General features: G+C 34.5%; 1 pseudogene; it reads right to left on the reverse strand.

Moving 5' to 3' along the window:
- Positions 1 to 4,637: 4,637 nt before the first annotated feature.
- Positions 4,638 to 5,596, reverse strand: LOC124896181 (annotated as a pseudogene).
- Positions 5,597 to 26,844: the final 21,248 nt, after the last annotated feature.

The raw sequence follows: 26,844 nt of genomic DNA on the forward strand, positions 1-26,844 counted from the left end.
TTATTATACAATATACATAGAACATCTATGTATATTATATATCATAAAAGACAAACATTACAACAATGACATGTGTATATTGCATCAAATAAACATTTCACTGTTATGTAAAATAGTTAACTTACTTTAACTGTACTACGTGTGTTAATGCATTATTTTTATCATATATTGATGTTATCAAATTTTTTCTAAATTATATACTATACTAATTTCAACAGGATCAGAAAGTGGGAGAAGAAAAAACAGCAAATGTACCATCTAAAGATGATGTTGAAGATATTGAAATCTTTAAAACCCACGCAAGAAAAAGAAAAGAAGGTATTTTTTCACAAATGATAATTTTAAATACTTTGTTACATATATTAAATTTGCTTTAATTAGTTGATTTATAATATATACGTATTATATTATATGTACATTATAATAATATACATATGCAATACATTAAATATTTTGAAATCAATTAATAAACAATGCAAGTCTCACTTTTTTATTCGTAGATTGTCGGCGAGACTGTTAAATCAATAGACATAGACTCTGCTGATGATCCAATGGATGGTCACTATTTTGATTGGAACCACAGTCCCATACAAGAACAGTCTGAGGTTACTCATCTTAAATTATAACATTTACAATTAAAATATTAAACTTACTTAGTTATGTATGTGTTTTATATTATCATTACAAGGATGTCGAAGGATGCTGTGAGGATATTGCAACTACCAGACCAGATGCTCTTGTCAAATTTGTGGTAAATCAGAATTCGGCAAACCCCAATGTTGAAACACCTTCTACTGTGCATATCAATAAAGATCACATGGTAAAAACATAAAGTCATTTTTTTTCCAGATATAGGTCAAATATGTAAGAAATGTATTATTTTATCACTTTCAGTTAAAACTATAGAATTACCTACTTTTGCATATGTTTTATGTTATCTCTTCAAGGATGTTGAAGGAGTTAGTGCTGATATTGGGCCTTCCACATTGGAATCTCTATCGCAGTTGTGGAAAACCTGAAACCTGATAGTGCTAATGTTGGAACATCTACTATGCAGGTAAATTTAGGAAGTTATTTTTTTCCAAATTGCATGTCTTATTTTTCACACATGACATTACTACTACTAGAGTGTTAAACCAAATCTAACAATACATACTTATCATTTCATGTTAGGTTGATTATTCGAGTACACTTTCTGAATCAGCTCAAGTCGAGTTAGATGCCATATTGGAAGGTATTGCAGCACCAGTGGATGACCTTCCTATAGAAGTCGTTCCACCGTCAGAAGTAATTGTGAACAAACACGATATCTCTGATAGTCAGCTTCCTCCAGATTTTTCTGATGCGGTTGTCGCAACTCATCAAACTGTAAAAAACCCCACTAAGAGAATCAGGACGAGATCCAAAGTATCCATGTCTCCAAACACGACAGAATATGCTTCGGCTCTAAAGCAATTGAGGATCAAATCGGAGAACCGAAATAGAAATTTGCTTTTGATGGTTTCCTAATATCCGATAATATACCAAGAGGTGTAATTGAAGAGTATAAGCAGTGGGTGGAGGAAGGACTATTGAAGTTTCATGCTAAAAAGTAAGTTTTTATCTATATTAAAATGAATTTTTTTCTTCATTGAATGTATTATCTTTTATTTTTGTATACTAACAAATGTTATTTTTTCATAGAAAAATGAATGACGAGCACTACAAAGCAAAATTATCATCTCTTGGAGTTCATGAAATCGATTTTGTTGTTGCTCATGCACGAACAAAAAATTGATTTTACTTGATGTCTCAAAAGAATGCATGTTGAAACGATGAGGTATTTAAACTTTTTAATTTTATAATCATTCTTTTTAACTTGTTGTGATATGTTGTATACATACGTATTCGTTTTAACTAATACAGAGGTTTTGCATTTATAAAATAAGTTATAAATTAAGTATGTTTGTGTTAAGCTACTTCTGGGATGTCTAGTTTTACGAACACCATGTTTTGCACTACATGTGTGTTCATTTTTTACATGACCAGTTTAGGCATTTGACAACACCTATGTATATTTGTTAATACACATCACTGTTGATATGTTGATAGCTATGTTATTGCATCCTTAGGTCACACAATTCAGTTTGTGTATATATTAACATATACATCACTATTAAGTCAGATAAATTATTCATATACATAAAATTTTCAACACATTTACTGAAAATTTTGACAACACCTATGTATATTTTATAATATACATCACTGTTGATATGTCTACCTTACTTAGCAATGATGTATATGTTATCATATACATAAATGCTAAATATGTTAAAGATTTGCAACTGTGAATGGTCCAATATTTTTAAACCAACAGATAAATCTCAGCATATTTTATCTATATGCCTGATTTATCAAGATGTATATCTAGAATTATTTTTATTGTCAACATCTGATGTGTATTATATCGGACATAATGCATTTTATTTGGTTTTTCCTATTTTAGCATATTGATGTCATTTTCTATCATTTGCGGAAGAAATCGAAATTAAGGAATGATCAAGATTACATGTTCACAACAACCAACTGTTTTTTCAAGAACTACATTGTGAAGACATACTCCAATTACTATGAAGATGATACAGATACAATCATTACTACACAGCAAGATTATGCTCAATCTGTTGACGTGGTCCTAAATGAAGATGCAATAACAAATATAATCAAGGGATATTGCATGCCATCTGGTTTACCATGGCACCAAGTTGATGAGGTGTATGTTCCTATCAATTGTAATGACAAGTTTTACTGGGTGTTAGCTGTTATTGCCCTGAAGGATAGACGTATACGCGTCTATGTTTCACTGTCCAGTCTAAGGAATATGGAATCAATTAATGAGATTAACAAGTTAGCTGCGATGCTGCCAACTTACCTCTCCGACAACGAATTTTTTGAAGAAACATCACATAAAAATTGGACTAATCTTGAAGCATACAGGGATAAGATTACTCAAAGGACACAATTCTGAATGAACATCCCTTTGAGATTGAGTATGTTCAAGACATTATACAACAAGAATGTGACAGTCTGTAAGTTTACTTAACTATTATTTTTGTTCTCAATATTACTGTACATGTGTTAATGTATTTTCTTTTTTCATTGCTAGTAAATATTAAGTAATAACGTGTAAGCTTTTTGTATGCATGACAGGGATTGTGGAGTCTTTGTTGCTAAGTATGCTGAATACCTAAGTAAAGGAATAAATATGCCTTCAGATGGTTTTGAAGCAGAATATCATCAAAAGCGTTATGCCACACTCCTTCGAAATTATGGTATTCAAAAAGCTCAGAAAGGTTATGTTAGTGAAAATGATGACCCTCCAAGACCAAGATCAAGATCAAGAAATATACGAATTCTGGGTGAAAATGAAATAGTTAGCATTGAGTAGTGAAGAATATTGTTAAGATTTTCTTTGTGTGCTCTTGAAATTTGTTGGGAATGTTCAAAGTATAAGTACTTTAGTTGTTTTGTATGGCAGAATACAATGACATTTTTGTTTTACATATGACAATATATACATACATATCTGACCTTTTATATGTGTATATGTATTCATATACACAGTAAAGTTTACAACTTCTAATGTATGTTGGAAAATATACATAATTGTACAGAAACTACAAGTTTTAAAATGTGTATATTTTTTTATAAAGATGGTACATTAGAGACCTTACAAATGAATGCTGGCAAATAGATATAAATTTACATTCAATTGCAGGTTATAAACTGGACTGAGCCACATATTAAAACATCATACAATGTATATTATATCACATACATAGATTTAAAAAAAAATTAAAAATATAATAATAAATCAAAATGTTATTTTACACTTTAGTATTATCCACTTTATTTCAATGCACAAATAATAAAATAAAACATATCAATAAAGTTAATCCTGAATAATTATTAACACATAATCAACTGTTATTATTCATGAATATAGTGAAGAAAAAAGTTATTTCAACGATATATGTAAAACTAATAACATTTGTTTTTAAATTTTTTTGTTTGCAACTATATGTTTACATTTACAACTCATATTTTTATAATGACGCTATGTATGTTTAATGATATACATTAACTAACATGTAATCTACATAATACATATATCTGAGATAAACGCTATAAATATAGATTATGTATGTTATATAATATACATAATTATTTTATTAGTTGTCTAGAACATTATTTTATTTCTCTTTATAATTATAACAAAACAATAAGTTAATTCAACAGTAAATACAAAAAAAAATACATTTATTTTTAGATTTTGATTTTTTCAAATACATGTATACATGTACAAATTACAGTTTTTACAATGGCGCTATGTATGTTTTATGATATACATTACTGAATATAAAATCTAGATAACAAACATCTGAGTAAAACGTCACAAAAACAGATTATGTATGTCTGATAATATACATAACTGTGTTTTATAATATACATAACTGTATTAATGTACATAAATGTGTTAGTACTCTAGCACTACATAAACATCACATATAAGACAGAGAGAAAAAATAACACTGAAATTTACATCGAAACAAAGTAAAATTTATTTCAAACAAAAAATAAAACGCGAAAATATATCAGTTAATACTCTTCAAAAGTATAGAAAAACAATAAATTAGTTCTCCTTTGAAAAAACAACTACATGAATGCCTATTATGCCCTTCTTGGCCGCATCGTCCACAACGGTTTGTGCTTGAAGAAAGTGTTTCACTTGATTTCTTCTTCCGCCCCTTCTTCGATCTTCCTGGAGGTCTTTTATAAATCGGTGGCAACACTTCTTCCTCATCTACACTACTGAAAACATCCCAATCTTTCTTGTCTGGCATTGAAACGATTGGAACTTCATATGTCTTCACCAATGTGTTTGGCTTGTAGTATTCTGAACAGTATTCTCCAAACTCTTTTACATGTTTAGACTTCAACACAGCTATAGTGTGAGCACAAGGTATTTGATCTATTTGAAACCTCTCACGGTTGCATGTTCCACTTTCTAGATCAACAATGTATCTTCTCCCAAATTCATAAACCGAATATACATATGTTGAAGAAGCCTTCACCTGAACAATAAAAAACAAAAATTAAACCAATTAATTTTTTTGGGAAATATAAATTTAAATAAATTTTTTTCAGTTAAACAAATACTACATATAAATGCATAATTTAACAAGTTAAAGCTTATACATACTATCATTCTCAAAGCTTTCACACCGTTGAGAGTTAGAATTTCTTCAAATCGATGACCCAAAGTGGTACTTGTATAAGAAGCTATTTCACTATTCTTACAGTTTCAAGAACCAAATAATGTTCGAACCTCTTCTAAGAATCCATATATTGGCAATCCTCGGGCCTCTACCAAACACCCATTAATACACTCAGCAATATTCGAGGTCATCATCCTACCTCTGTTTACCGGTGAATGACATCTACTCCACTTTTCATATCCAGATTATTGTAAATATTTTTTCACTCTCAAATCAGTTTTTTCAATCTTTGCCATCAAATAGTCAAAATCATCTTTCCTATAAGCTTTAGCCATTGAATAATATAAATCACTGATACTTTCTTTGCTCTTACGAAAGTAACTACAAATATTTTTCCAAAGATGCCATGCCATATGCAAGCAAGATGTGGGACATTTGGATATACAACATTGACAGCTTTTATAATACTTTCGTTCCTATCATATACAACACACATGTTTTCACGTTCACCGAATGTAGCTTTGAACTGATTGAAAAACTATGTTCACGAATTATCATTCTCACTATCCACAACCCTATACGCAAGCGGTAATATGCATCCTAAGTTACGAAAACACTATATTAATACAAGAACAACAATTTTTTTAAACAACTAGACAACATCTTTAAATATGTTAACAAATGCATAGATGTGTATGTTAACATATACATAGCTGGTGATATTTCCTTAAAATATACATAACTGGTGATATGATAATAAATACAATTTGATGTATTTTTTAAAAAAAAAAATCAAAGAAAAATGTTCAGTAATTTTTTCTTTAGTAAAAACAACTTTTTAATATGAAATACAATGTATGTTAAAAAAAGAACAGAGTATGATGATTTTTCACATACCTGCACCATCAAGGGTACTTGTTGAGACAAAAGTGCCTTGATATGGTCCACTTAAATGTGCTCCGTCAACAACAACAACGGGTCTGTAATACTCAAACACCCTAATCATGGGATGCAGTGCTATAAACAGATACATGAACCGATTATCCCATGATTTGTGCATTGCAACGTGTGAATTAGTATATATATTTTTTAATATATAAATGTATCTCGGCATCTGTCTATAACCATCTGTAGGTCCACCTCTAAGCAACAATATGGCACGCTCCTTTGCACGCCATGCCTTCATATAATTTATATCCACACCATATACAACTTTCATTTCTTTGATGATATCTCCGGGTGTGTACCTTCTCTTATGGTTAACTAGTTTTGGAGCAGTGAATTCACAAACAAAAGAAGTTGTCGCCAAAATATTCTGCAGTACCCTGTCCCTCAAAGTGCATGTATGTTCAGGGTTAAATTTACAAATCATAAGAAGATCTGTTTTTTTGTAAGTAGATGCTTCCAAATTCCATTGACATTCCTTATTGTAACATCGGAGGACATAGCTAAAATATAAAAAAAGATTCAAATGATTATAATTTGTATCATTTCATAAGTTTTAACGATTTGATTGTTATATACAATATAATAATTCATGTAATTAACATTAAAACCAAAGTAGGTACATTATGGATTTAATAACACATTTAAAGGCATGTTACTAGTTATGTATATTTTTAGATAAACATAACTTCTGTCCATTACCTCATCTGCTCACATCTACATTTTAAAACATATACAAAGCACAAAAAATGTATATGTAGTTGACATAACAGAATTAATCTAACAAAATACATTAACCAATTTGTCGTAGGTATGCACTTACTTTTTAGTAATAAATCTATATAAAAAAGTAAAATCACATACAATACGTTGCATAAATATACAAAACTTAAAAACAGTTCTTCCAAAGACCACACTGATAATGTATTTCTCGATTTTTGTTTAGCAAAAAAAAAATAGATATTCATTCAACAATATATAACATTGTTATTAAAAAAAATAATTTATAACATTCAAGATTTGATATATCAATAGTGCCCAGTATAAAAATATACGAATCACCTTTTTTTGTCTGATCTTTTTGCTCTAACATTGAATCCATTAGTCACCTTATATTTCGCCATCACAGAAACGAGCGTCTGTTATCCTTATATAGCTGTTTCACCTTAATATCAATACTCTTGCTGTCACATATCAAGTTATCTATTTCAACCTCCGGGACATACAAAGCATATTGATTTTGTATCTCAACTACAGATAGAGCCATAACATCAGATTCAACACCTTCCAGGCAAACAACAACTCCTGTTCTCTATTGAACAATATGTCTTCTTGACATTTATCTGTAGTTGAAATACACAACGGATACATCACGTACGACGATTGTGTTTTCTTCAACTCGACATACAGTCGTACGTTATTATCGTTACGGATATAAAAAGGTGAATCATTTCCATCGACAACATAACGTACATCAATATTTTTTCGAGATTCGTTAATGTTTAGTTCATCAGCAATCAACGAAATCAACCTCACATAATTTACTGATTCAGCTACAATAATTCTTTCACTTTTATAATCCGCATATTCTGTTTGGGATCTCCATTTACCCGAGTACCTCAAAAGAATAGCAATATTCATCTTCAATAATGAGAAATAATTTACTCTCTTTAGTAAACAATAAAAAACAGATCTGAAATTGTATTTGATTTATGATTTTGCTTCAGATTTGCGTTTGTATGTATTTGTGATATTCAAATTTTGAAATTCTGTTGATATTACATGATTTAAGGGATGCAGTAATCCACGTATTTAATTAGTTGCACTATTTACGTCAATTAATGTTGGATATTAGTAACTTCCTTTTTTTAAGGACTCTAATAGATTCCAATATACATAAGTTGTTATGTATATGTCGTTTCAGGAATGTATATTAATAGGGATAGAGACAGAACTAATTTAAAAAGATGGGATGTAGTGTAATTAGTTCTAAAAGATTGGTATTTATGAAATTTATACAAAAAAAGCCTTTTTCCAGCAACATTTATCTCTTGCTCAACAGAATGGTCTTCATCAATAAGAATTCCATTCTTCAACTTATTAAAAATTTCACGTGGTGCAAAGGATGGAGGTTTTTTGTAACTCCCAATATATCATTGTATTTCTAGTCATCTTCATGATGCATTAGTTCATTAGAACCTGTACCTTAGACACAATTCATCACTTTTTTCCTTTACCATTCAGGGATGCAGGGGTTCATATGTTGTTATTACCTTGACGTCTTGAGTTTTTGCCACTCAAATCATGATTTTTACTCTCATCCAAGCACCAAACTGTTCTTTCTTGATATTACTTTTGTACATTTCTTTCTCACGAAGAATACAAGATCACTGTGTGTCCTAGTATCCCACAATAATAACAAACATATGACATATTTTCATAACGAATTTGAGTCTATTTTTCATTCGATCCCATTTTAATCAATTTTTCACGAGGTAGAGGCTTGTTGATACTCATTAAAATCTTCAAACATATGTATCGACCATCCCCGCTTTCAATTTATGGAATAGCAACATCGACCTCCTTCCCCAAACATGTCCAATTTTACTATCTACTTCATAGGATATCCAATGTAGTAGTATGTTTTGAGCTTGAATCCATAATTCACATATATTAGAGATATGAGAGTTAACATTAAGTTCTGGTTTCTATTGTTGTATGTTGAGAATATACTTATCGTAAAGCCATGACATCCTGTATAACACCTTTTTCATGTTTTCGTTGTGTCAAAACAATTTTTTTTTTTAAACAAGTTCTTGCCTACCGTCAAGACTTTTAGTCCAATAGGACCTCCCCAAACCTGATTCATTGTGTTCCTCACCCCAAACACACTTGCTTGTTTGTCCGCAATCACCTTCTCGAGTCGACTAACTTCACAATATTCCATGCTAGTCATAAATCCTGACCTTCAATTTCAATTGAGTCTTTTTCGTTCTCCGTGAGGATAAACTGTCGAAGTCTATCTATAATGTCGTCGTCCATATTAAATTGATCTATTTAAGGTGAGAACTCTTTAATATTAGTTGCTTTAAGAGATTTGGATATGTAAAAGAAAACAGAGAAACACAACAGGAAAGCTGTAGCACAAGATTAATATGGTGTTTTTAAGAGCTTGTGGAAGAATGGGTGAGGAAACGTGTATATTTTTATGGATAAAACATGATTAGTTACCTTTATATTTGGCAGTTTTATTAATGTAGTCCCCTACTAAGAGGAGAAATAGAATCTCATGCCTAGAGAGAAAAAGACCCTCCGTGTACACGGGGAACCCTGGTATCCTTTTCAATCAATGTTATACTTTTGTGAATCCATCTATAGCAATTATGTGCAATTTCAAATTAGGTAAAATAAATATAAGTTGACTATTCACATTATTCAAATCAACAACTGAAAGTTGCTCAGATGGTACGTATGCTACATATCCATTAAATTTAAACATTCAATTATTTACTTTTTATACTACTATAAGAGTAATTTTTACTAATTTTTTCATAAAAATATCAAAATTAATTAAAATAACTCTTAATAAATAGTGAAATGTAATCTAACGTACCATCATGACTAAAGTTTAATCTAACTAGTTGATGTCATCATATAAATATTACTTTAATTATGCTTTGTCTTTTTTAAGTGTCCACAAATTTTAAGAAATTGCACTTTTATGGACTATGTAGGATGTAATATTTGTATTGGCTTTTGTATACTTCTTATTTATGCACAAGAGAAATTTTTTGGGGTAAAAACACACGATATTATTATATCAACATGCAAAGTCTAAATAGGAGTAGTTTGTGGTATAGACACTATATAAGCGCTAACAAAAGCAGTAACATTTCTATAACTAGTATTATACAAAGTCTGTGCTGGTAGTTTAGCCCTAAATCTTCTAATACTTGGTTCTCCATTTATATCAACGTTCAAAATATCTTTTATGGATGGTGGAGAAACTCAAAGCATCATCAGTTTAACATTAGTAGTAGTATTTACATTCATTTTTGCTAGCGCATTTGCCAACTTATTTTGTTTTTTGTAGACATGCTTTACATGCGGACTACCCAGAGCGTGAAGTAGGTATCTGCAGTCAAAATTTAAAGATGAATTAACATGCGCTGATTTTGGGAGGAGGTGGATAATTTGTTGACAATCCAGACTAATTTTTAAATGGGTAAAATGAAATTGAGTTGCTACATTTAGGCCCAAGAAAAGAGGATAGAGATCAGCTTCTAAGGGGTCAAGAGTGGATACCTGAGCAACAAACCTTAGAACCCATGCTCCATTAGAGCTCCTATCGACTCCTGCTATAGAGATGTATTTTATTTCTTACTTAAAGGCCGCATCCGTGTTAAGCATTATGAAATTAGGTTGGAGAATTTCATTTAACATACATAGGGATAGTCTTCTTTGTGGATTTTGAGAGCTTAATAATGCTTCACACGATTTTAAATATATTTTCTCCTATAGAGTGAAAATATGTGATAATTTCACTGGTAACAACAAAAAATACAAACATATTTTTATTGTTAATAGAAAATAATATATATATATATATATATATATATATATATATATAGTCCCTTCATTTAATCCAAAGCACTTGTTAGCTTCTATAACTGAGAAAGAAATTTACATTATAAGTATTAAAAAATTGTAAAATTGAAAAAAAAAATTAGTATATTTTTGTATTCTTTATCATTTTTTCGAATTTCATTATTGTTAGTTATTCATACGTGAATTTTGAAACTACTTATAGAATCAAACTACATTATCTAAAGAGTATTAATTAATTAAATTAGTAAATATAAAAAGCAAATGATGCAATAAGTTATGCTGTAAAATATTTTTGAAATTTCATACATGAATTTTGAAACAATTTACACATTCAAATAGAATTATCTAAAGAATATTCATGTGTTAAAAGTAATAAATACAAAAGCAAACGCTACGATAAGTTATGGACTTAAAACTTTCTGAAACTTATTCGTCAATTTGATTTTAGAAAAAATATTTCATAAGTAGCGGTTATGATCTCCAAAATTTAACGAACATCATAAAGAAAAGACACTTCATAATTCAATAGATCAGAATATTACAATGTTATCAAATTAAAAAACTTAATCATTATACATGTATAGAAAACGACAAATATAGAGATTCCTCCTTGATACCTGGAATCTTCACAATTTTTGCTTTCACAACTGATTATATATCTTTTTTTATTTTTCATGTATGTTATGATCTCAAAGTTTATTTGAATAATTATGAAATTCAAAAATTTAAAACAAAAGTATTTTACATATTTAAAGCCTGCAAATATTTAGTTGGTGCAAAAATGGAAAAGAAATTAAAAGATAGAAGTTTAATATACTTTAGCCTAGTTATTTTTTCACTCCGTTAATCTTGAAACAAAGATGGATCAAATCTTGATAAGCAGAAAAAAGTTGTTACGAGACAAATGATAAAATTCATATGTTACAGAAAAAATTCTAGGAGTATCATTGCTCCATTAATTAGCTATAAATTAATTAATTATATGCTTTTATATTTAAACATATATAGAATAAATGAAAAAAATAGAGTATTAGAAAAGCAAAAAGCGAAATTAAAAAAGAGAGAACGGAGGAAGTCACCTTGCTAATGAGGCACATTATACCAATTTAGTAATTGAGTTAAGCCACAAACAGTTATTTTCATGCAAAAAAATTCTATGCTTATATTTATATCCTTTTTAATTGACGTGTTGATTGTAATAAGTTATTGAAGAGGTTATTATTAATTTTGTTTTGAATTCCACCAGCAAAGTCATTATTTATGTTTCACCCAATAATTACCCCCCTAATTGTATATCAAATAAATAATGTCGTGAAAGAGAATAATTTGAAATAGATAATTAAAAGAATAATTCATAGCACCAAACTAGTTGTTTTTCAGAAGAAGCTGGATAATTGAGAATGTAATCTCAAAATATGTGTCTTTGTAGACACGCATCCAAGTTTATGTTGTAACCTGAACTTTCAATAACAACTAGCACAGGTGAATTTTATTGAAACGAAAGCAAAGATGATCGATACCAACTGATATAGTTACTACTGCTAGAAGAAGAGGGTAAAGATGAGAAAGGTTATAGAGAGAAAGAGAGGCGAGGACGCGAGAATATGCTGCAACATAATACGATGATGCCCTACTTCTATCCTATATACTGCATAATATACACGTGCCTCATCCCGGTTGCCATATATAATCCTTCAAAAGCCTATTGACATGTTTCTGCATTTTGCTCCTACATGGCTGCTTCTCAGGCCCAATTTCTTCAGTTTGAATGGCCAACCCATTTACTTCGTTGTCTAATGTTGGTTCATTGGTTGGGTTCATAACATTACTCCCTCCTGAAAGGAGAACCTTGTCCTCAAGGTTCTGAGTAGTTGAATCTTGGAGCTTTAATGGAGTAGTTTGTTGATCGGGTTGTCCTCTACAATGTTTGAGCAACGAAATATGAAACACCAGATGAATGCGAGCCTCCTCGGATAGCCGGAGTTTATATGCCACCAGCCCAATTCGCTTGAGCACCTTGTATGGGCCAAAGTATTTCCTGCTCAGTTTATGTTGCTGGTTGCTTCGTAAGGATTGTTGTTTATACGACTGCAACTTCACAAAGACCCAGTTACGTTCTTCAAAATGATCCTTAATTCGACCCTTATCAGTGTACTCTTTCATTCGATCTTGTGCCTTGGAGAGATTGAACTTCAATAGATCCAAAACTTCATCCCGACGCAACATGTATTGCTCAACGAGATCATCAGAAGCACTACCAAGAATGTATTGAGCTATGTTAGGAGGTTCTCTCCCATATAAAGCTTGAAAAGATGTCAACCCAGCTGATGTATGAAGTGCTGTATTATACCAAATTTAGCCCATAGCAGCATAGATACCCATTCATGAGGGCTATCAGTTACAAAGCATCGCAAGTACTGCTCAACACATTTGTTTAACGCCTCATATTGTCCATCTGTATGCGGGTGATATGCCATGCTCATGGCCAAAATAGTCCCCTGTAATCTATTTATCTCTTCCAGAAAGTATGCAAGAAACGAGGGTCACGATCAGTTATGATTGTTCGCGGTGGGCCATGAAGTTTAATCACATGAATAACAAAAGCTGCAGCCACAAGTTAAGCATTAAAAATTGCTGGGAAAGGAATAAAATGTCCATACTTGGGCAGTCTATCAACAATTTTTTGGAGCTCAGCAAATAAGTAATAAAGTCCATTGCTATCTCTTCAAAAGCCATCTCCGGCACCGGTAATGGTTATAACAGACCTGCTGGCACTCGATTAATGTCCTTAGATTGCTGATAATTCTGGCACGAAGCAATGTAAACCTTAACATCATTACACATTTCTGGACAATAAAAATTCGAGGCCAAATGATGAAAAGTACGAGCAACTCCAGCATGACCCCCTATATTCGAATCATGAAATTCTGAAAGTAACAATTGCTTCAAGAGAGAATCTCATGGTATTACCAGACTTCCTTTGTAGAAGAGGAGCTCTTTGCGGAAAGTATAGTCAGCATATGCAGCAGGTTTGCTCCCCAACCCCTGTTGAACGAACAACAATTTTGAATGGCATTTATTCTCTTCTAACAGTTCTCCAAGCCACTCAAAAGTCCGTTCTGAAATAGCAAACAACACTACAACATCAGGTGGTTTGGAAAAGGCATTAGCGGCCTTGTTCTGCTTTCCCGGTCGGTAACATATCGTGAAATCATGTCCCACCAGCTTTCCAAGCCACTTTTGTTGCTCCGGGGTTTGAATTATCTGATTAGTGAGGTTTTTGAGGGACTGTTGATCAGTGAAAATGGTGAAACGTCAACCTAACAAATACTACCTCTATTTTGCCACGGCTTGAGTAATTGCATACATCTCATGATGGTAAGTGGAAGCCTTTTGCATTTGAGGGCTTAACTTTTGACTATAGTAAGCAATTGAATGTCCCTTCTGTGAAACAATAGTGCCAATACCAACATCGAAAGCATCAGTTTCCACGTGAAAGTCATCATCAAAGTTAGGCAAGGCCAAGACAGGGGTGGAACTGAGTCGAATTTTTAATTCTTCAAAAGCGTGTTGGGTTTGAGCAGTCCATAGGAAAGCGTCCATTAATAGTAAATCAAACAAAGGACTAGCAATAATTGCAAAGTGATGAATGAATCGTCTGTAGTACCCGGCGAGGCCCAAAATACTACATACCTCCTTCACTGTATTTGGTGCAGCCCACTATTTAATAGTGGAAATTTTTGAAGGATTCACTGCCAGTCCATCGTGGGAGATCACATGGCCCAAATAATCAATAGTTCTCTTCCAAATTGGCATTTACTGCATTTAGCCACCAGTTGATGTTGTTGGAGCAATTTAAAAACCAATTCTAGATGTTCCAAGTGTATCAACCACGACGTACTATAAATAAGAATATCATCGAAGAAGACCAACATAAACTTGCAAAGATATAGGCAAAATACGTCATTCATGGTCACTTGAAAGGTGGAGGGGGCATTAGTTAAACCGAATGGCAAGACCAAGAACTCGTAATAGCCATCATGAGTCCTAAACACAGTCTTCGGGACATCAACAGGATGAACTCTGATTTGATGATAGCCAGACAGTAAGACTAACTTGGAGAAAAATTGAGCCCCATGCAGTTCTTTGAATAGCTTATCAATAGAAGGAATCGGAAGCCTATCTCGCACAGTGATGGCATTGAGAGCTCGATAATCAACAAATAAATGCCATGAGCCATCTTTCTTGCGAACTAATAACACCGGGTGATTAAAAGGGACTTGTACTAGGCTGGATAATTCCATCCCTTAATATATCTAAAACTAGTTGCTTCTAATTTATTTCTGAAAATGTGGATAACGATAGGGCTTAACATTAACAGGCCCACCATTGTGAATGGAATGATCCGTAACCCGACCAGGAGGCAACCGCTGTGGTTTGTTGAAAACTCTAGAATATGAATTCAATAATGCCCCTAAGTCAGGGGGTATATCTTTATCCTTCTCAATTGTAGTGCCCTCGTGCACCAGGAAAAGACAAAATATCGGTGGCCGAATAACGACATAGTGTTGTTGAAGATCATTCGGTGAGTCACCTATCCATTGCACCTGCTTGTTGTCCAAATAGAATTCCATATGACGTTTGGGATGATCAGTAAGAACAGGTCCTAGAGTGGCCAACTAAGCCCCTCCAAGCACCATATCTGTCCCATGGAAGTTCAATACATGAAAGTCTATAGCGAGGTCAGTCCCTTGGACTGAGAATCAAATATCTCAAATCACCCTTTCATACCGGAGACGTTGACGATTACCCGCAACTACCAAAGATTAGTAATGGGTGTAACCGTGAGGTTTAGGAACTTAGTAGCTCGAGTTTGAATGAAATTATGTGTACTCCCCTCATCAACCAAAACAGTGATCGAAGACCCTTACATGTACCCTTTGAAACATAAAATAGCAGAAGAATGGCCCCAGCCAAGGCATGGTATGAAATTGTGGATTGAGCTTGCAATTCCAAGCCTTGGAGCTCCTCAGGTAACAATTCCTCCATGGTGGTATCGTCTAATTCTGGACTTAGGGGGTCTGAATCATCTTCAAGTAGAAGGATTTGAGGCAGATTTGGACACCTATGATTAGCCACATATTTCTCATCACAATAATAACACAATCTTTTTTCCCGACGTTGTTGGATCTCAACCAGAGACAAACTTTTGATAGAAAAATTAGCAAAGGGAACACTCGTGTTTCTAGAGGGTGATAAAGATCGATACCGAGGGTTGGGTAGTAGGGGTTGGGTCCTAGCAAAAGCTGGTTACATTGGCCCTTTTTCTAGATTAAGACACTGCTCATGGGTATGGGCCAAGAAAATAGACTCATCGAGAGTGCTGGATTTATGAACCAACACATTAGTTTTGATATCCAAACAAAGCCCAGATACAAATAACTTAACCATCAAGGTGTCTGGTATATCCTCAGTCTTATTAGCGAAAGCTTCAAACCTAGCCTGATAGTAGGCGATGCTGAAAGTTTGACGAAGTTTTGCTAGACGGCCTTCTGGATCCTCCAATTCCCTTTTTCAAAATCAAATGAGTAGCTTAGAAGAAAAATGAGGCCAATCAACCAACTGCTTATTTCGGAAGAGCCAGTGCTACTATTCAAGAGCGGTTCCATTAAAATAAAAGAAAGCCAGAGATAATTGTTGCTCTAGAAGGATAGAGTAAAAAGTAAAATACCATTTAACTTGAAATACCCAGGCATCTGGGGGTTCACCAGAAAACCTACTCAGCTCCATAGATATTGGTTTGTGTCGGAGCATAACTGGGTTACCGTCTTCGATGCGGGAAGACGGAACAACTTCGGCCGATTTCGAGCGAGAAAATTCTACTGATGGAGCTTTTAATTGAGAACCAATCGACGATACTTGATTAAGAACTTCTTGCATCAATTTTTGTTGACCGTCGATTGCCAATCGGAGTTTTAACATCTCCCGGTCCATGCCCGTTTGTTCCTTTTTAAGTGGCTTGAGTCGAGTATCCACCATTGGAATACAACAATGAAAGCACCAAGGTGAATTTTATTGAAATAAAAGCAAAGATGATCGATACTAACTGATATAGTTACTTCTGCTAGAAGATGAGAGTAAAGATAAGAAAGATTATAGAGAAAAAGAGAGGCAAGGATACGAGAATATGCTGCAACATAATACGATAATGCCCTACTTCTATCTTAGATACTGCATAATATACACATGCCTCATCCCGGTTGCCATATATAATCCTTCAAAAAACTATTAACATGTTTCTGCCTATTGCTTCTACGGGGCTACTTCTTAGGCTCAATTTCTTCAGTTTGAATGGCTAGCCCATTTACTTCGTTGTCTAATGTTATTTCACTGGTTGTGTTCATAACAGTTTATTACAATTTTAGTAACAACTTGATGTATTCAAATATGACATTATGATATTATTTTGATTTGAATCCTCACGGGGATGAGGAAGAGAATACCACATTAAACAACTTTCAACTTCATTAAATTTCCGATGACATGGTCACTAACTTTTTTTCATGTTTTTTTAATTCATTTTAGCTGATCATCATCCATGACATAAGTATATGACAAAGTATCCATATTACTTGTATGACAGGTAGTAAGAAGCGTGGTTGAGTGAAACTTCTTGAAAACAGAGTCTAAGTTGACATCTATAATTTCATGAAAAGTTAAATTAGAGGGGGTTACTATTACTGATACAATATCAAGTCCACAATGCAAGAATCCAGAACAACAAGATGAACAAACTATCACCAAAAATAACAAGTTGAACAATAAGTGCTAGTGAATCGAAATAGGCCACACACGGCTTCATTAGGCTTTAAGAATCACGTTTTTAGAACAAGATGATGAATTTTTCAACAAGAACCAGCAAGTCAATAAGGTGCTAGTAAATCGAAAGAGCCCACACGGCTTCACTAGACTTCAAGATTACAAAACACAATCTTAACAAGATTACAAGAAGATAGTAACTTGACATGTAATATTCAAGAGTCTAAGAACCCTAACAACAAGAGAGAACCCTAAGACTAAAGAATATTAACATCAAGTTCGTACTTGGACCAAGAGGAGCTCTATGACCTCTAGATCCTTGTTTCTAGCCAAGATACAACACAAGTATCACTCTACTTGTGAGTTTTCAGATTTGGGGCTTCTCCAATGGAAGAGTGAGAAGTTCCTCAACATTACAAGTGTTTATGTCTCAAAATATTATGAAAGAAATAGCTGTCAAATAACCCTAATATTGTCTATTTATATTACACCATAAACGAAGGACAAAATGACCAGATTGCTCTTTCCATGGGGTGGCCTTGGAGTGTAAGTTTATTATACTTCAAGGTCCCTCTTAACACTTAAAAACATTTAGACCATTAGGTGGATCAATCACCAACTCATAAACGGCCATTTGCATGAACAAATCTTGGAGTTTTTGTAACTCCCGAGCTTGGCTACGTGTGAATGGTCATGAACTTGTTGGACAGCTTTCTACACCTGTATCATCCTCTCCATCTTAAGAGGAATTTAAACTCAAATTTGGCATTTGGTCATCTTCAACGGTATCCACGAGAGAAAGATCACACACGTTGAAAGTGTTGTGCACTTGATATTTTGATGGAAGGTCAATCTTGTAGGCGTTGTCATTGATTTTCTCAAGTACTTGGAATGGACCATCAGCCCTCGGTATCAATTTGGACTTTCTTTGAGATGGAAACCAATCCTTTCGAAGATGCACCCACACCCAATCTCCCGGTTTAAGAATGAGTTTTTTTCTTCCCTTGTTGGCCCTCCTTGAAATTTCTTGGTTTTTCTTCTCAAGTCGAAGCCGCACCTTCTCATGTAACTTCTTCATAAAATCTACCCGCTTGGTTCCATCTAAGATAATCATGATATCACTTGGAAAAGGCATAAATCCAAAAGGGTAAGAGGGTTGAGGCCGTATACACACTCAAAGGGAGTCATTCCCGTACTTGAGTGTATGACACGATTATAGGCAAACTCAATCAATGGTAAGTGCTCCTCCCAAGAAGTCATTTTTTCCTTAACCATGGAACGTAGCATAGCACCCAAAGTCCTATTTACTACTTCCGTTTGGCCATCGGTTTGTGGGTGGCAAGACGTAGAGAATAACAACTTGGTACCAAGCCTACCCCACATAGACTTCCAAACGTGACGTAGGAACTTAGAGTCCCTATCACTCACAATGGTCCTCGGAATGCTATGCAATTTGACAACATTATCAACAAATAAAGAGGTCACGCTAGGTGCGTCATCATATTTAGAGCAAGGAATAAAGTGCGCCATCTTAGAAAATTGATCGACTGCAACAAAGATACTATCCTGGCCTCGTCTAGTCCTTGGCAGACCCAACACGAAATCCATAGATATATCAAGCCAAAGACGTAGAGGCATGGGCAGCGGGGTGTACAACCCATGAGGTAGGAGCCGAGATTTGGCTCCTTTGCATTCTACATATTGGCCACAAATCCTAAACACATACTTGTGCATTCTTGGCCAATAGAATTGCTCCTCCAATATTCCGAGGGTCTTTTCGACCCCAAAATGACCCACTAGACCGCCATCATGTGGTTCCCTCACAAACAACTCTCTCAAAGAGCTAGAGGGTACCCACAATCGTCTACCTTTAAATAAGTAACCATCAAACTTGGCCTAGGGATTTTAACCCCTAGCCGAATCCCACTTGTCCCTACCCAATTCTTTACATTCCTTAAAGATAGGAGCAAAGTGAGGGTCCTCAGGATACAATCCTCTTAAGCTCTCAAAACCCATCAATTTTGATGACAAAATGGATACAAGAACATGTTTTCTAGACAAAGCATCGGCTACTACATTGTCCTTACCCTTTTTGTATTGGACAACATAAGGGAAGGTCTCAAGAAACTCAATCCATTTGGCATGCCATTTGTTAAGCTTGTATTGTGCCCGAAGATGCTTTAAGGATTCATGGTCCATTCAGATCACGAACTCCTTAGGCCATAAGTAGTGTTGCCAAGTGGCCAAGGCTCTAATCAAGGCATACGACTCTAAATCATACGTGGAGTAGTTTAGAGTTGCTCCTTTGAGCTTTTCGCTAAAGTAAGCAATGGGTTTTAAATCTTGCATCAAAACAACCCCTATGCCTACTTTACTCGTATCGCACTCGACTTCGAATGTCTTATCAAAGTTGGGCAATTATAACAAAGGCGCGGAGATGAGCATAGCTTTTAAAGCTTCAAAAGCCTTAGCTTTCTCATCACCCCACTTGAAGGGTTGATCTTTCCGAATGACCTCGGTCAAGGGGATGGCTATGGTGCTAAATCCTTTGACAAACCTTCTATAAAAACTAGCCAACCCATGGAAGCTTCTTACTTCTCCAATGGTTTATGGGATTGGCCAATTTTTTATAGTGTTTATCTTGGATTCATCCACTTCGACCCCTCTTGAACTAATAACAAAACCCAAGAAAACAACTTCATTAACACTAAAGGAGTATTTTTCTAGATTTGCATACAGTTTTTTCTTTCTAAGGACATCAAACACACATTGTAAATACAACACATGCTCATCTAAAGACTTGCTATAAACTAAGACATCATCAAAATAGACAACAACAAACTTTCCAATAAATGGCTTCATCACATGATTCATTAGCCTTATAAAAGTACTTGGAGCATTTGTTAGTCCGAATGGCATAACTATCCATTCATAGAGACCAAACTTGGTCTTGAAGATGGTTTTCCATTCATCACCGAGTTGCATTCTTATTTGGTGATAGCCACTCATTAAATCAATCTTGAAAAATAAACACGAACCATTCAATTAATCAAGCATATCAGCTAACCTAGGGATAGGGTGACGATATTTTATCATAATCTTGTTGATGGATCGACAGTCCACACACATACGCCATGTTCTATCTTTCTTAGGAACTAGTAGCACTGGAACCGTGCACGGACTCATGCTCTCCTTGATATACCCTTTGTTGAGGAGTTCCTCAATTTGACGTTGCAATTCCTTGGTGTTCGTAGGGTTGCTTCTATAAGACGTCTTGTTTGGCAATTGTGAGACCGACACAAAATTAATTTGGTGCTCAATTCCCTGAAGTGGGGGCAATCCTTGCAGAAATTCTTTGGGAAATACATCTTCATAATTCTGCAACACACAAGAAACCAAAGGAGAAATGGAAGAATTAGTGAGGTTAGTGTTAAAACAATGAGCCAAAAAGTAACATAGGCGTGTCCTCATCATGATCCATGAAGATTTTCTTCTTTCTAACTAACATCACTATGTTTTCCTTCCCCTTTGATATTAAGGCGGCCTCAGATATCCCTACTGCCCCATCTACGGGCTCCCTTTTTTTTCTTTTTTTTTTAGATTTTTTTCTCTTTTTCTTCAATTCTCTCATCTTTTGATGCCACTCATTTACTTGGGAAGGCAAAAGTGGATGAAGTTTGACCTTTCGGCCATCATTCTCAAGTGTATATCGATTGGACCTCCCATCATATTTGGTAGACCTATCATATTGCCAAGTTCTACCTAACAACAAATGACATGCTTGCATTAGTATCACCTCACAAAGAACTTCATCGTGGTAGTTTTCCACCTTAAATCGTATCACACATTGCCTTGTGACCTTTAATTCACCACATTAATTCAACCATTGCAACTTGTAAGGACTGGTATGCGATGTAGTTGGCAACTTCAAAAAGTTTACCATAGCAACACTAACAATATTTGCGCAACTACCACGATCGATCACCAAAGTGCACACACTTTTCCCTTTGACTTGGGTCATCTATTGCCTTCCTAATCATGACGCGCCTAACTACAAAGTTTGGAACCACACACTCCCCTTATATTGCGGATAAACATCTTCACCAACATCATCATCATCATCATCATGTGGTCTATTCTTGGGTTCCTCTCCATCTTGAGGCTTGGCCTTATCCTCTCATTTTTCAAGACCCACCTCTTCACCAAGGTAATACAATCTCTCTTCCTGTAGAATCATGTTGTGTCGGTTTGGACATTCATTGGCTTTATGTCCCCAACCTTGGCACTTGCAACATTAGAATCCCTTTGGGTTAGGATACTTATGAACTTTTTTCTTTGGAGGAATTTTGTGGACTATTTTAGGCTCGGGCAGCCTTGTAGTGGCGGTTTAGTCCTTGTTTTTGGGCCAACCCAAAGAGTATTAAGACATCTCCTTGCTTCTAGGCCAACCCGAGGTGGATTGTACCCTTGCCTTGAACGAAGACCTCTCTTTAAGTTCCCTTTTAATCTCAAGAGCCGCTTGAAAAATACCTTCAACGGTATCAAACTTGTGAAATGTTAAATGAGTGGAGATCTCTTTGTTCAACCCATACTTGAACCAGATGATGTCGTGACTGATTTATTCCCCACAATGATCAAGCTTCAACATGAGTTGTTGAAACTCATCATAATACGCCATCACACTTTTATTACCTTAACGGAAGTTGTACAATCTAGCGAGCAACTCATGGCGATAACTCTCGGGAAGGTACCATTGTCTCATCAAGTACCTCAATCGAAACCAAGGTGGTGGCTGCCTATTAACTAATTCATTACAAACCTCTTGACGTACTCCCACCAAGTGTTAGCATAACCCTCAAAATAATCTATAGCATAACTTTTCTTTTCTTTCAAGATATCATTAACCTGGAAAAATTTGTCATAAGCCGATTCCCAAGCTAATTAGACCTCGAAGTCACTTTCACCTTTAAAGATTGGTAGGCTCAACTTGATGGTGTTGATGACTACATCTCTCTCTTGGTATCAATTTCCCCTTTCTCCATACCCTCGATATCTCCTTTGATCTCTACGATCCCCTCTTATCTCCTCCTCCCTCATGTAAGCATCCTCAAAGGCTTTATATCCTTCATATCCTTCTCTACCATATTCCTCAAAGTGGGCTGGACGGTTTTGGACATTTTCAACTTGATTTGGAGGAATTGGATTTTGTGGAGGTGGTGGTCTTTCGTTTAATGAAGCTTGGAAGGGAGGGTTCAGATTTAGCGAAGGTACTTGACGTCCAAGTACCTCTTGTGGAACTTGAGGAGTTTGGAAATGTATTGGTCTAGTGGGGTCATGGTTTGGAGGGAAATGAGTGGTTTGGCTTATGGCATTTAGTGGAGCTTGGGATGGATTTAGCATTTGGTGCACTATTTCGGGAGTGATGGTTGCGGATGAAGTTCTATCATTCCCACTTGAAGAAACATGTAGAGGAGTAGAAGGGCGAGAGTTCCTTTGACTGTCCATTTGTTCTAATCTCCCACTAATAGTCGACACATCTCCCTTTATTGTTGTCAAATCCCCTCTCACAGCTCCAACTTCCGTATTCAACCTTTCAAGTGTTCGGGTAACAGCCTCAAGAGTGAACCTCATAGAGTCAAGAGCATTAGTATCCATATTTTTGGACGTAGTCCCCTCCATTTTCAAGGTATTAACTACAAAATCAACAAACAAGTTAGTGAAAAAAAATCTTCTCCTCACTTACACTCTTTGGATCACCTCACACTTTAGTTCCACAAGTGTTGTAGATTGGCTAGTAACCTGTGAATCCTTAAGGTATGAGTAAGCTCTTATCCGAAGTAGATTCATTTTTAAAGACTCAAAGAATTCTCATTGGACTAGAACCAAGAAGTAGCAACGTATTCAAAATATAAAAGCACCCAAGTAATCGTTGACACGAACAAACGGATTCAAAGGACTAATTGACAAACTAGTAGGAATGTACTAGTTTGTTAATTAGTTCTAGAACCAAGTAAGGAAACCAAAAATCAACAATTAGAAACTAGAAAACATCCAAATTTGAGCTTATTAGTGACGTGGCAGTAGCAATGGTGATGTGGCAGCATGTAATTGGTCTTGGTCCCACACAACAATTTTTTTTATCACAAATCTGAAATTTTAATATTCACACAACTTGTAATGGATGACAATTGGTTTTGGAGAAAAAGTAAAAGTCTTGTACTCTTTTAACTTTTTAAACTCAAAAAGATGAGATTTTACTATACTAATCCCACAAAACAAGGTCCTTTGATTTAAGGAAAAATGGTTGTCAAGTTTAGGAAGTGATGTGTGCAAGTCTTCTCACCAACAACTTTATAACCTTTGTCTTACAACCTTTTGGATCTATTCTACACCTTTGTTGTCTTAAGTTGTAAGAATAGATGAAGAACAAGATGAACACCACAACAACCTTCAAGAAAACAATATCAACTTCTTCAAGAACACAACACAAAACCACCAATTGTCATCAACAAGGTACAACCTATGGCCCACGTCAAGTTGCCACAACAATGGTCAATATTATAAGCTCAACTTTAGATCTAGACACTTTTAGTGTTGGTGAGAAATAAACCAACACTAGAAACACACTAAACAAGTAAAATAACACCTAGATCTAAACACACAAACACCAATCTTGGCCAAGACAACAAGATGGACAGATTTCTCTTTTTTTTTTCTGGAATTTTCAGATTTCAACAATTTTTTTTTGAATTTTCATCCAAGAGAGCCCAAGATTGGTAGTGTAGGAACACAACCAGCCTTTCTTTGATACCAAATGATACAATATCAACTTCATAATGTAAGAATCCAGCAAGAACAACAAGATGAACAAACTAACACCAAAAATAACAAGTTGAACAACAAGTGCTAGTGAATCGAAATAGGCCACACATGGCTTCACTAGGCTTTAAGAATCACATTTTAGAACAAGATGATGAAGTTTTCAACAAGAACCAGCAAGTCAATAAGGTGATAGTAAAAAGAAAGAGCCCCACAATGCTTCACTAGACTTCAAGATTACAAAACACAATCTTAACAAGATTACATGAAGATAGTAACTTGACATGTAATATTCAAGAGTCTAAGAACCCTAACAACAAGAGAGGACCCTAAGACTAAAAAATATTAACACCAAGTTCGTACTTGGACCAAGAGGAACTCTATGACCTCTAGATCCTTATTTCTATCCAAGATACAACACAAGTATCACTCTACTTGTGAGTTTTCAGATTTGGGGCTTCTCCAATGGAAGAGTGAGAAGTTCCTCAACATTACAAGTGTTTATGTCTCAAAATATTATGAAAGAACTAGCTTCAAAATAACCCTAATATTGTCTATTTATATTACACCATAAATGAAGGAGAAAATAACCAGATTGCCCTTTTCATGGGGTGGCCTTGGAGTGTAAGTTTATTATACTTCAAGGCCCCTCTTCACACTTAAAAACATTTAGACCATTAGTTGGATCAATCACCAACTCACAAACGGCCATTTGCATGAACAAGGCTTGGAGTTTTTGTAACTCCCAAGCTTGGCTACGTGTGAATGGTCATGAACTTGTTGGACAGCTTGCTATACCCGTATCAATTACGACGTCTAGCATTGTAGAATGGAAAAAAATTATTTCTTTTAACTGGAGCTCATATTAGTCACTCTTAAAAAATATCTACAGATGCATGTTGAATTATTCAGAATTAGTACATTTTTAAAGGATCCGACTAGGGTGACATAACCTTTTTGGAGAGTTTGAACAACATTGCTTGGATTTGATCCCTTTTCTATCTTGTAAGTGTGTTTAAGGGGAGTCATGTGGATTGGTGTGGAGGGGTCCAAACTATTAATTATTCACCTTCTGTATCTTATTTATTAGAAAGTTGCAGTTGCATATGAAAGATCGTGATAAATAACTCGAAATAGTGTTTGAAAAAATAAAGAACATAGGGGAAGATTTAAAGGTATCATCATCAAGAACAAACAAAAGTTTTCTTCACCATCAACCTAAATGAAGCATTCACCTCCCAGTGATAAATCAAAGTCACTCGAGAAAGGTTTTGTTAGTTGGTTCAGAATTTTAACTTGAGCATTTCAACTCTTTAAACTAGTAATAAACTGGCAGAAGTTGATAGATCAGTAGAAAAATAACACTAAACTAGCAGAAAAAACACGCACATACAAAAATTAAAGCAAGATGAAAAAATCAAAAAATCTTGACAACTCAATAGAAAAAAAAAACATAAAAAATTGATAAATTAGTAGAAAAACTACAGTAAAAATTCAGTAACATAGCAACAAATAAGCTGAAAAGAAGAAGCCAAACAACATTCAAATAGTAAAAAATAGCAAAAACAAATCACCAAAAGATTAAGAAACTTAATAAATCAAAATAAGAATTTTTTTCAATTGTTGTTACCTTATTGAGATGACTGAAAAATGTAACTTTAATGGAGACTTGAGATTTATGCTTTCTAACGTGAAATAAGAAATTAAAATATCACATCTCAATATTTTTGTATGTACGTTATATCAAAAAAATTTAAACAACTGAAATTACAATATGAATATTTTGAATATTTTTACTGGTGGTAGCTTTTCAACGTTGCGATAACTTGATGGTCCCTCGACCGTGATAGAGTTCAAACTGTAAAAATAGTTCAATAGGTAAATTTCAACAACATCAGAGGTAAGGATTGCAACTTCTATTATTGTGGCCTGGTCTTCCTCATTTCTTGCAATCAATTTTTTTTGTTTTTGATTTAACTTCATCCTATTAGCTCCTAATATATTCTCGTTGTTTTCTCATTGTTTTTTTCTAAATTTTTGTTTCTTTCTTTCCTTCCTTCCTTCCTTCTTCTTTTTCTTCTTCTTCTTCTTCTTCTTCTTCTTCTTCTTCTTCTTCTTCTTCTTCTTCCTCTTCTTCTTCCTCTTCTTCTTCCTCTTCTTCTTCTTCTTCCTCTTTCTCTTCTTCTTCCTCTTCTTCTTTCTCTTTCTCTTCCTCTTCCTCTTTCTCTTTCTCTTCTTCCTCTTCCTCTTCCTCCTCTTTTTCTTCTTCCTCTTCTTCTTCTTCCTCTTCTTCTTCTTCTTCTTCTTCTTCTTTCTCTTCCTCTTCTTCTTCCTCTTTCTCTTCTTTCTCTTCCTCTTCTTCTTCCTTTTCCTCTTCTTCTTCTTCTTCTTC

Source organism: Capsicum annuum, chromosome 2, assembly GCF_002878395.1.
Source record: "Capsicum annuum cultivar UCD-10X-F1 chromosome 2, UCD10Xv1.1, whole genome shotgun sequence".
NCBI classification, from domain to species: domain Eukaryota; kingdom Viridiplantae; phylum Streptophyta; class Magnoliopsida; order Solanales; family Solanaceae; genus Capsicum; species Capsicum annuum.